This window comes from Pinus tabuliformis, chromosome 8, assembly GCF_031772625.1.
Source record: "Pinus tabuliformis cultivar Carrire ecotype Pingquan chromosome 8, CPIR1, whole genome shotgun sequence".
NCBI classification, from domain to species: domain Eukaryota; kingdom Viridiplantae; phylum Streptophyta; class Pinopsida; order Pinales; family Pinaceae; genus Pinus; species Pinus tabuliformis.
In genome coordinates this window covers 2,075,876,402-2,075,888,784 of record NC_142294.1, presented here as the reverse complement: position 1 = coordinate 2,075,888,784, position 12,383 = coordinate 2,075,876,402, and positions in this window count along the sequence as shown.

Genomic DNA, 12,383 nt, shown 5'->3' with positions numbered 1-12,383 from the left:
TTACTGGAGCTGCTGGTAGTTCAGTCTGTGGAAGGACAGTTTGCCCTTGTTGCTGTTCTGGTTGCTGCCCTTGTTGCTGCTCATTTGAAGGGGCAGACTTCTCTTTCACTGTTTCTTCTTCTGCACCCATTATCCCTTTGCCTTTGTCCGTGCCTGGTGCTGTTGTAGAGGGTATCCGTGTAGTTGGTGCAGCTGTTGAGGCTGAGGTCCCTTCTCCTGCTGAGTGCGGTCGTTTGAAGGGTACCTGCTGCACAGAATCTAAGTCAAGCATCTTTTCCAATTCCCTGACATTCTTTTGTATTACTTCTTCCTCAGTTAATTTTTCAACTAGAGTACCCTGCTGCCATTCTTGCTGGTTGGCATATCTTTCAATGTGTGGGTATTGACAATGCCTATAACCTAGAAGCCTGTACTTGATTCTTCTAGCAGTAATGAAGCCTTCAGGGTCATAAGGGACCCACCGAAAACTATATGATAACTTGTATTTATCTTTGAGGATTAGGTCAGCATCTTCCCATCCTTCTTTTTTGTTCATGATGAAGGGGCCCAAGTGGTGCTTGAACTTGAGATGGGCTTTCTTTTTGGAGCTGTGAAAGTGAGTGAGGTCAGATTGAATTAACTGTCTATAATACTCCAGGGAAAACATCCTCATAGGCACATATTTTGGGAGCCTGTATGGACAGAGCTCACAGCCATAGACTCTGATGACTGTATGATCCTCATATAGGTACCAATCACCTATTTTGTACTTCTTGGAAAGCTGCAGAGCTTTCTATATCTCGGTTGATATTCTGGGAGGAGGGGACCTCATCAATAGGCAAGAGACAGGGTATACAAATTGGTCAATAAATTCACAATAGGAATAGGGTGAATTTGAGACTTTGTGATAGACAGATGTCCAGAAGATCACAGATCTTCTTTCCCCTCTATAATCCAGCTTTTTGATGTAGCAAGGAAAAACCTCAGACTGATAGTACATAAAAAGGTGGTAAATATAGGACGAGTACTTGAAGACACCCTGTCTGTCCACTTTGCTCAACTGATCATGAATCTTGTTAGCTATGAACTTAGCAAAGTTGTACTTGCGGGCAGGGGGCTGGCCTGGGCTGTAAGCAGCTAACAATACCAGCATTGTTGCATCCACATGCTCACTGGTTTTGTACCCCAACACATAGGCAATCATGTCCAGCAAGAGCCTGCCTACATCAGTGAAATAGACATCCAGGTAGGGAGGTGGCCTTGTGGGCTGGCACTCAGGCCTCATAAATGTCTTGGTGATTCTTTGGATCTCTTCACTGGTCATCTTGGCACCATTGTCCAGCAGATAATTCATAGAAAAAGGGAACAACATCTCAGTTTGATCAAAGTGGAGCATCTTATTGATAGTTTCAGGGTTGATGTGAAAGAGGATGCTCCCAGATGGAGACTTAATGGCTCTTTGCTGCACATCATAGTTTTCAGCACATAGGCGAATGATCTCAGGAAAAACATTTACAGAGGGGAGACAGTAGTATGGCAGGTTTGACTCCCATATCCCATATGTGTCCTTGCCATTCAGATAGTCATCTCTTAACTGCCTGAAGGTCTGCAAGAAGTCCCTGTTGCCCACAAAGTCTTCAATGAGGTCGTCCCTGTCAGCAAAAGGCAGGGACTCCAGGTCTTTGTTTGGTGGATTTAATGGAGCAACACTGAGGGCTGATGGTGCAGGAGCAGCCATTATGCAGTTTGAATTTAACAGAGGTGATTACAATGGTTTGCAAGGTTGCTGAAAGATTTGAGTGATAGGCTCACTGTAGACAATGTATGAACTCTTCTTCACAGTGGAAAAGGCAGGCTTGGCAGGCTTGGTAGGCTTGTTTCTGCAGTTTTTAGTAAATTCACAGGGATTGTGAATTGCTAAGGGTAAATTGCAGAGGGTATGTGAGATTTACTTAGGTAAAAAGCTGCAGCTGGTCTACACCCGGCAAAAGGGAACAATGCCGGGCACCTCGAGGACAAATTTTCAATTTTGGTCCGCGAATTGACTGTTTTAATGTTGAATTATAGTACTGGGGCAATGCAGGTTACTTTAGCTCTTATTTAAGTAGCAGACAATGCTTAATTGTGGAATTTTACAGGTGTTTTAATGGTGAATTTGCAGAGAAATGGTATGCATGGGCGAAATGGGAGAATTAGGCGAATACCTGGATAAAATCGCTTAGAAAGCCTGCGGGTCGAACTGTGAAGGCTGAATGTAGCTGAGTTGATGAGTTGGTATGGTTGCGAATTTGAATTTGGAGGTCCGGAGGCGTTTTGGCAGTGAACTAGCGGCAACGGCTATGTCTTCTTCGCTCGAAAATGACATAAAACGGCCCAAACCGTGACCTTTAACGACGAATTTGGAAAAAATGAGTAATTGGTGCCTTTCCGCCGATGACGTCAGCATGACGTCATGGCGGGCCCGGGTACGGAGGGTGACATGGCTGCTGAGGTGTAGGCCAGCGTGGCCGGACACGGTGGCGGGCGGATAAGGTGGCAGGGCTACGTGGAGGGCCACGCGGCGCGGGGGGCGGGAGACGGTGCTACGTCATGATGACGTATGGATGACATAAGGGGGAGGTGGGAACGGGGAAGGTGGTAAGTGGTTTCCCTGCACCACCTTTGGGCAAAGGCGGTATCGGGGAGGGGGGCTCCGAACAACCCCGCCGCCTGCCACGCGTCCCATGTACGGGGCGGAAAACCACCGTTCCCCGGACGCTAAAGGACGACAGGTTCATTTTTGGAAATACCCGCCCACCGTTGGATCGGGGGTGGCAGACGATGGACGGCTGGCGGGCCTCCCGACGGATCGTGCATGTTGGGGGGGTCCCGCCGGCATATTAAAATATTCAAATTAATTTTTTGGGCGGAAAACTTTAGGTTTAAGGGTTTTTGTGGGTTTTTTGGGTTTTTTTTGTAGGAAAAAGGGTTTTTAGTGGGTTTTAGCAGAGGTAAGGGGGTTCTTTGTGGAATTTATGAACGGAGGGGAGGTGAGTGCTTAGGGGGAGGTTATTACTCCAACCAGAGGTTAGAGCAATCCCATGACAGGGTTGACCATAGTCCCTGGTGGACTAATGTCTCCCTCAACAAACTTATTTAGCTATAGTGCTAAAAGGGAGAATATTTATACAATGCTGGGGATTTATACACCATGGTGTTATAGTAGTAGGGGGAAGGGAATCATAAGGGATTTAGATAACAATAAGTTAGGGGTTAATATGAGTGAGAAAAGTGAATGAGGAGTGATATCACTAAGTTTATATGAAAACAACTTAGATTAGGGAGTAGATCAAAATGAAAAGAATTTTAGACAAGAAATGTGGCTTTTATAGGAGCAAGAACCAACATAAAACCTTAAATTCTTCCATGGATCTGCACTGATGAAGGGATGTTAGTAAATGAATGTGAAAGGGGAAAATGGGAATTTAGACATGCTCCTTTGTTTTGCTGCAACATGATGGAGAAGAGAACCTTCTCAATCCACTGATATTCCTTTGCAAACATGTTATCAAACACTAATTTGAAAGGAATGAGGTTTCTGCAACCCCACTTACTTACCCATCTATTTCCTAGCATTTTTTGTTACTTCCTGGAGGGTGCACTTGGACTTGCAGACCCTTATGTGCCTTTTCTTTTCTTTGGCTTTTTCTTTTGATTTTCTATCTAGAACTACCCTTATTGCTTCCAAGGTCCCAGATTAAGCAGTTGGGAACCTTACTTCTCTACCTAAGCTACTTGTCTGCCAAGGTTAAACAGTTTGGACAGACTTCTTTCTCTATTCTACAACATCAAATTGAAATATGGTATGATCCAGATTAGACTGTTGGACCACCCATCAAAATTTAGTCAACCTCAAGCTATGTACACACATTGTTTTCTCTTGGAAATATGGGATCTTTGCATCACCAAAGCAGAGCATATTTGGAACTTTCTTTTCCAATCATGAAATATGAAACCTATTGGTATAGGTAACTAACAGAATGGATATAGGATGATTGTTAGGGTTGTCCACTACTAACCCTAGTAGATCTGCCTAGTAATTTTACATGCTCTATGATAACTTCAAGGGAAGATTCTCCACTAGAATTCTTACTAGTCTTTACAAAATATAACCTATCCAAGAACAATATAACGAGAACACACCCTCATCACTAGATAAGTGCAATTGCACTTAATATGTCCAACAAATAAATCAACAAGACTTAGAGAGACCATTTACTTAACAGATCATTGTTCATCCATAAACACCAGCCATAAAAATCAAAGAAGTTGCCAAAATTCATCCACAAGTAATCATCTCCTTAATTAGGCGAATCAACCTTCTATCCGTAGCACCAAATCCGAGACAAAAGAGAGTCCAACAAAATTCCAGAATTTGCTGAGAGATTTCTCCCTCTATCCAACTGTGAGAAAATAATAAGTGCATCTCTATTTATAGGAGATGTTTAACTTCCTTTTACATTAAAATGTTAATTTCTTAAGTAAAATCATGTAATCTAGCTTATGAACAAGCACAAGGCCATATTCTCTAATGAAATATCTTTAAAATGCAAAAGTGGGGGGCTTTTTCAAGCCACATGTACAATTATCTATATGCCAAATCTCTTGAAAGATGCACCCACAAAATGATGACAAGCCAAGGGTTCTATGATGCTATGTTTAGCCACCAAAGGATCTCCAAATATGTGTACATTGATGAAAACCTCACAAAACACAACACAACATCTAAATCCCCCAAGTGTGGGTGTGGGTTTCCAAAGTATAAAACCTTCCAAAGGTGGAAAAACTCCTCATATCATGCAAATAAGTCCTCCATAAGATGGAAAGGATTTTCCAAATCATGTTCAAATACCTTCCAAGGGGCACCCCTACAATCCACATTAACATCAAATGTTATAGAGGTTTGCGCTAGGCTTCATTCATATATGTTGGCCCCATCAAGAAACACTAAGTACATCTCTATTTGAGGTCAAGATATCCTCAATATGTGTATTGGCTCACTAAAATCTATTCCAATGTCACACACACACACATGCACATATATATGTCACGAGGCTTTACAATATTTTTTTCTATTCTCAAAATGGGAACTCTCTACTGCATACCAACTGTCTGGTACCATATTTCAGTCAACAAATACCCAAAATTTCAATTTCCAGAATTTCGGTACTCAATTTGGTACTAGTACCCATAATTTCAATTTCCAGAATTTCGGTACTCAATTTGGTACTAGTACCTAGAATTTCAATTTCCAGAATTTTGGTACTCAATTCGGTACTAGTACGCAGAATTTCAATTTCCAAAATTTTAGATCTTGTCATGAATAAGTCCAAATGTTTAGGATGGTAGTTGCACCCATTCAATGTACGTTCTGTTCACGAGATTTAGACATTTTTCATCTTCATGACTGAAGCTATTTTGCAAGACAAAGCCGGATTCGAGGATCTTTTTTGTTTGGGATGCTTAAATACTGGAAGAATAATTCCAACAACAAAAAATACATCTTCGTCAATGGAGAGGAACACTTAGGGGAGTATTTCATGACATATTTCCTTTTTTCTTAAGTTCTTAAAAATTATGCATTCATGCTTTATCATTACTTATATGTTTTAAGACCGCTATTTCACAAAGATTGTTTAATAAGCAATCATTTTCATAGAAGTTGAATTGAATGATAATTCCAAAATGATATCTAATATAATGCACTACGAAAGACCCTCAATACTTAAATTCCAAACTATTCACGGCTAATATACCTTTTATGCTCTGGAATTTCATTTTTCTTATTCATATAGATTTTTTATTATCAATACGAAACAATTGCTCAAAATATAGTTACCAAAACATATTAATGGGATTCACATAAAGTTAAAAGGTCCATACAATGATGCCATTGAGAAAAAAAACTTGAATACTATAACCAGAATACTAAAGCATGATATCCGAGCATCTTTATTAAGACTTGTAGAAGAGTTGATAAAATATCTGCTCATAGTGGAACACTACTTTAAAAAGTGAAAGCATACATGAAAACTATGATTGGTAGGACTTTAGGTGTCTTTTGGTTATTCTTTGGTTAGCCTCATCCATCTCACATTAAAATGGCTCATTCATGCTATGTCCTTTGAGTACCTATAAGTACCTTATGTGTCTAAGACATTATGAAGGTAATCAAAGTCACTCTGAAAGGTATCATCCTATCCCTTTAAGGGGATTTTTGAATCCGCTCCCCCATTTACCAATTACAAAAGCAATGTCCATAATATAAACCTAAAATGTTAGGAAACATGGGACTAGAGCCTTTAGTGTAAAATAGGTTTAAGAGGTTAACCCATCGAAGCTATAGATGCCTGCTGGTAGCGAGTATTGACCTGTGATACCACTAGGCAAACGCATTGGGACTATGGAGCTCGTAGGTAATGGCACATTCTTCCTAAAGAAGTGTCAACCAAAACAACACTTTTTTCTACAAGTATGATGGTTATTCTCTAGTGTTACAATCAAAATGAAGCATGTGTGGATTGAAGTCAAAAGGAAAAATGAACACCATAAATTTGTTGCTAAAGAATGGCCTTAAGGTAACCTTGTGTTGGCTTAGAAATATCAACAAGGTCGAGACCTCGGGTTCGAGCATAGGGGCCAACAAATCTCCCTGTAGTCTAGCACAACGCCAACATTTTCACCTTACCCAAAAAGGATAAGGAATCTCACCCAAGGCGTGCCGTGATCTTAGTTAGATGGGGTTGGAAGTCAAGTGTCGGGGAGAAGTCACAGGAGGAACAAAGAGGTCAAGGAGTCGAACTATATCAATCAGAAAAATTGGTCACAATAGATCATGAGAATGTAGAAGAGAAATACAACACAAATATGATTTTATTAAAATTTTTAATAAATCGGATAACCTTCATGCACTACACAAATATCCCAACAACCTCCCTTTTCTATTAATTCATATGGAAATACAATATTACATTTGCTCAAGAGCCTCATATCAACATTACAAGGCTATCATAAGAGATCGATACATAACCACATCAACAGATACAGTGTGACTCGAACAACTCCACAATAACATTTCGATACCCTCTTTCTTCTCTTTTCCCCACACCCTTCCTTATATTTCCGCCCCTACTTGGGCTACTAGTTCTTTCTTGTAGACTCTGCCTTCCTCGCTCAAGTTCTTCTGTTGCTCAACTGTCATTATTCTTCTTCACTCAGTTGTGGCTTCCTTCCTCCAGCATTACTCCGCAACTGATAGTTCTTTGCAAGTTCCTTCCTTCTTGTCAGTTGTCTCCCTTACAACTTCCCAAAAGATATCTCCACAAAATATCATCAACCTTTCGACCTGTCATCAACATTCTTTAATTCCTCAAAACAAAGGACCCAATAGGCCCCGACCATAGTTCATTAACTCACCCCTGAGTGAATCTTTTGTTGGCTTTGTTGATGCTATTGATGCCCCTAGTGCTACTGTTGCTTCTAGTGTTGTTGATGCCTCTGGTGTTGCTTCCTATGTTGCTTCCCCTTAGTTGGTCCCTTCAAATGAAGGACCCAACTTAGGGATTGAATCAGTTGCCACCTATCTGAACTGGGTGTATTCCTTGAGGGCTTCTTACCACGTGTCTGCGAGAGTAGCAGCCTGGGCTAGGAACTGGGTTGTAATGTCGTTCATGGGTTGGGTTGGGTGTTTATCCAATAGAGAGTTCCAATGCATATTTGTTTCTTCGCTAAGTTGTTGTAGTGTCTCCAAATGATTCTGTGCAGGTGGTCAGAGGTCATAGAGGATCTGATTGGTATTTATGGATTCGTCTTCTATCCGTTGTATATGGCTCTCAAGCTCATTAACTTGTGTTAAGATCTCGTTCTGTTGATTCTTGTCCTTGGTACCCTGGGCTTCATTGAGCAAGTGACTGACAGGACTGCATAGAGGGTAGACATGCTGGTTCTTCTTTGTCGAATAGGCAGACCAATTGTGCACTTATTGTAGAAGGGTGTGAGCTTCTTCTGTGACCTTGATGAGTGACTCTTTGATGCAAGTTTTTTCTCGATCTCAGCTGCATACTAGGTGGTGGGGTCGGGTAGTGCCCTTTAGGTGTCAACAATATTTCATTGGAGCTCACGATTTTTCGATATCATATCAGCACATGTTTCTTGAATGTGATCACAACTTTCAATGAGGTTACACATAGAAAAATCCTCTGGGGCATTAACCACCACTTCTGAGATTGAAGGCCATAAAACTTGGAACTTTTCAGTGATTTGATCAACCTGACTTTGGAGATGTTGCTTCTCTTGGAGCATGTGATCATGTTATGTAGTGGGAGAGCGAATTTTTTGTTGTTGTTGTGCATGCTCGATGGCTAGGACACTGTGCAATGCCTTTTCCCAATGTGCGACTTGTTGAATAAAATTAAACAGTTGCGTTGAGGACCAACCCTAGAGATCATCATGGCCCATAGTCAATGGATTAGGAAATTGAGTCTACAACGATCATCCACTAGCAACAGGATTTTCAGAATGCTCTTGTGGTGAAGTAGGTTGCTGCGAGGTTGCAGCTGTCGGGGGGTTTATATGGTTGGGAGCTAAATGAGATGGTATTGAAGGGGGGATATGAATAGATAATGATTATGTATGGAATATAGTGGTAATGGGAGGGTTAATTACTAGTTTCATGAATGTGAGTGGACCCGACTCAAGCAATAAAGATAACATGGATTGTGGCGTGACTTCCCCGCTGGTAACTGCCATGATGGAATGGATAACAGAGTCTACTTCCATTTCCATTTATGTTCCTAACAGTGTCCCATGGGGCAGGGTGTTTGATATGGTGGCAAAAGTGAATGTTGTACGGGGTGACGAGTTATGCGATTGGGGTGACGCGCCAAAAGCGAAGGGTTGATGTTCTTCGACAATGGGTGATGTAGTATATGATGGATTTTCTTCATCTATGAGATCGAAAATCTGTGTGGAGGTGGTCGTGCTCTTTTTCTTTGACCCGGCTGGAGGTTTTGTAGCTTTCGAACTACAGGGCATTAGGATCATCGGTTCTAAATGGAAATGGGGACCCACTATAGGGAGCAAAGTGACGAGGGGAGCACCAGCCACAAACTCATACAACCTTGAACTTTGAAATTCAGAGAAAGTGGGGAAGGCACTTACCAAGACTCCGATGTTTACCATGGTTTCTTGAATGGAATGCATTTGATTTTGGAGCTTCTTGATGACTGGTTCCAGTTGTTCCTCAGTCATCCTCTTCCTTGATGTCGTAGATGTCTCCCCTAGAAATGTTGTTGGCACCATCCCTCCAAAAAAATATATGTGCTTACCCTCTCGCACTTCTCCGACGATCCCTAGACAGGAATTGACCTCTATGCAGAAAGCTTCTTCAATCATCATGAACTTTTGAGCCCTCATTTGAAACGTTTTCGGATGGACACTTTTCGGCCGTATCCAGAGATGGCTATGGATGATTCTGAACCATATTTTTAGTGAGAAATCATCAAGTAACAACTTCGGGAGTCTTTCCGTGGCCTTGAAGACTTCCAACATCTTGTGGTACCATCCAATAAAGGAGGCCTCATTAATTTCTTTGTTGCTTAGGTCCCTTGAGGTTTGCCAAGGTGTATATCTAAGAGCCAGTGGCTGATCTTCTGTGATTAGAGCCAAAGCTTGCCCCTTTTGCGGGAACCATTTCTACATTTCCAGTGTAAAAACAAGATATCCATAGATGAAGTGGGTGGCTCTCTTGTATACATCCTCATAGGTCTCAAATAACTTGTGAAGTAGAAAACAACACCAATTCAGTTGTGCACCCTGTATACACTTCTCTACCACTAAAATAGGATTTTATGTGCATTCATTCAGTTAGAAATGTTGCAGGGCTTCCTTGCAATAACGTAACAAGTGAATTTAACATTTTGTGAGTTGATTGGTTCTATCAGTGAACCCTTTCCCCCTCTCAAAGCATTGTACTTGTAGTAGCTCTCATCCCTCGTCTTCTTTTCTTGCTTGGAACTTAATTGAAATGTCATCGATACAACAACCCAAAAAATAGATAGGCCTATGAGCCTCTGAAGGTCCACTGCATGTATTGGGTACTCCTTGTCAAGCCATAATGATCCTCCATGCATCCGGATGATAAGAAGTTTGGTATACTGCATGGATGCTCCTGTCATCCCAAACACAGGAAGACTCCTCAGGTTTAGCAACGTCGACTATTTTATCCCCATAAAATCATCTGAAACCTTGATGGATTGAATTCCATCATCCTTGATCACTGGTTTGGTGTAGACCTCTTTCTTTAGTGTTGGAAATTGGAAGGAGTATGAGAGGTTGTTATCAACGAGCACTACCTTATCATATTTCCCGTATAGAGGTTCTAGCTTCATGATTCTTTTTACGAATTCAACCTATGGGACAAAGATCATAGCCTTTTTCATTGTGTTATAATGATGCTAATATACAAAAAATCACAGGTGGCTTGAACTTGTTATTGGTATTGCGGGAATTAGGAACATACCCTAAACTTGAAAATTCTACCACCTCAGCTTCGAACTCTGAGAAACTTATCATTTCCATGCAAATTAAGTAAAAAAGCTCGACATAAATTTTTTGACTATACCACCTAACTAAGTACTGACGACTGAGCTGGACCTAACTTGGATGACGCAAAACTGAAAAAGGAAAGGTAGAGTTGATGGATAATTATGGCGTCATGATGGGAGGTTCCTAGGAATTTATGATGGGTGTTATGGGAAATATTTAACACAAATTCGAGTTGACACTGGAAATTATTTCCTAATTATTATGAATATGACACTTAACATGTGTGGCCCTCCCCCAACCATAATCAGTTGCTATGGGGTGGAAGTATCTTCGCAACTGGAAGAGACTTGGCAGGAGATTTATTCTAGAATAAACTCAAATGTAATAAAATACCAACCAATTTACCATACACAACTAATACATGACACAAAACTAACTAAATTTACCTAATCCTACTTATGATCTCCTTTCAGAGATGTATCGATTTAGAGTGGAATTGTTTGATCCCTGGAAGGGTTTCAGGCATGTGCCATTCACCCATCCTAGCAGTAGAACACCATATATTTATGCAAGATTGACAACACCTGATTCCTTCACTTCCACAACAATAAAAGGTCCTAACCAATGCATCTGTAGCTTCCCAGGAAACTTCAAGAATTTTCTATCATATAGTAGAACATGTCCTCCTACTGTAAATGATTTCTGCTTAATATGCTTGTCATGCCACGCCTTCTGCCTCTGCTTTTTGAGCGATTGCTGGAAATATGCCATGAACCGAGCCTCATGTAGTTCTGAAAGTTCCTCCAACATCTTCAGAATTGACTCTTCCTCCATCATATGAGTGGTCTATGCAATAAGGTTGGGAATAGTGAATTTGGTAGGTACCATAGATTCCCATCCATATGCTAGCTGGAAAAGCATATGCTTGTCTAAGCGTTTAATAGTTGTGCGATAGGCCCACATAGTCATTGGCACCCACTCATGCCAATCATCCATGTTGGCTGAGCATATCTTGGTCAGGCCCCTTCCAAGATATTATTGAAAGCCGCCACAGTACCATTAGCTTTAGGGTGATACAAGTTGCTCCTATGGTGTTGTATCATGAAGTTTTGAAGTAATGAGGCAATTATTTCTTTTATGAAATGGGTCCCTTGATCACTAGTAAGTTTTCGGGGGTACCCAAATCCGGTGATGATGTTCTAAAAGATAAATCTAGCAGAAGTATCTGCAGTACAGTCCTTAACCAGTGTGGCCTCCACCCATCTGTTAAGGTACTTTGTGGTGGTTATGATATATATAGCGTGGGAGTGGTGTGCCGACAGATTGATAGCTCCTTTAAAGTTGATTGCCCATTTCTCAAAGATCTGTAGTGCTCGTATTGGTTGCAAGGGTAGTTCATCTTGGTGTGATGGTTTCCTAACCCTTTGGTAAATGTCACACCTTCTATCATATTCCTTTGCATCCTTGAAAATTGTGGGCCACCAGAGCCCTACCTGCAATACTTTCCTTGCGGTGGCCTTTCCCCCAACATGGTCTCCTGCAACCCCTTAATGGCACTCCCATAATACATCCTGTCTCTTGTGGTTGAGGATACATCTGTGCAACACCTGATCAATGCCTATTTTGTACAGTTGTCTCACAATCAATTGATAATCTATAGCTCGGATGAGCATATGCCTCTGTTATGTTTTTGTGTATTCCTCCGGGCATTTACCCATAGTTAGAAATGTTTCTATACCCTTCAAGTACTCTGGTACTGCATCAATTTGAAATAGACTGGTGTTTGACAATTGATCATCAATGAATCCTCCACTTCCACC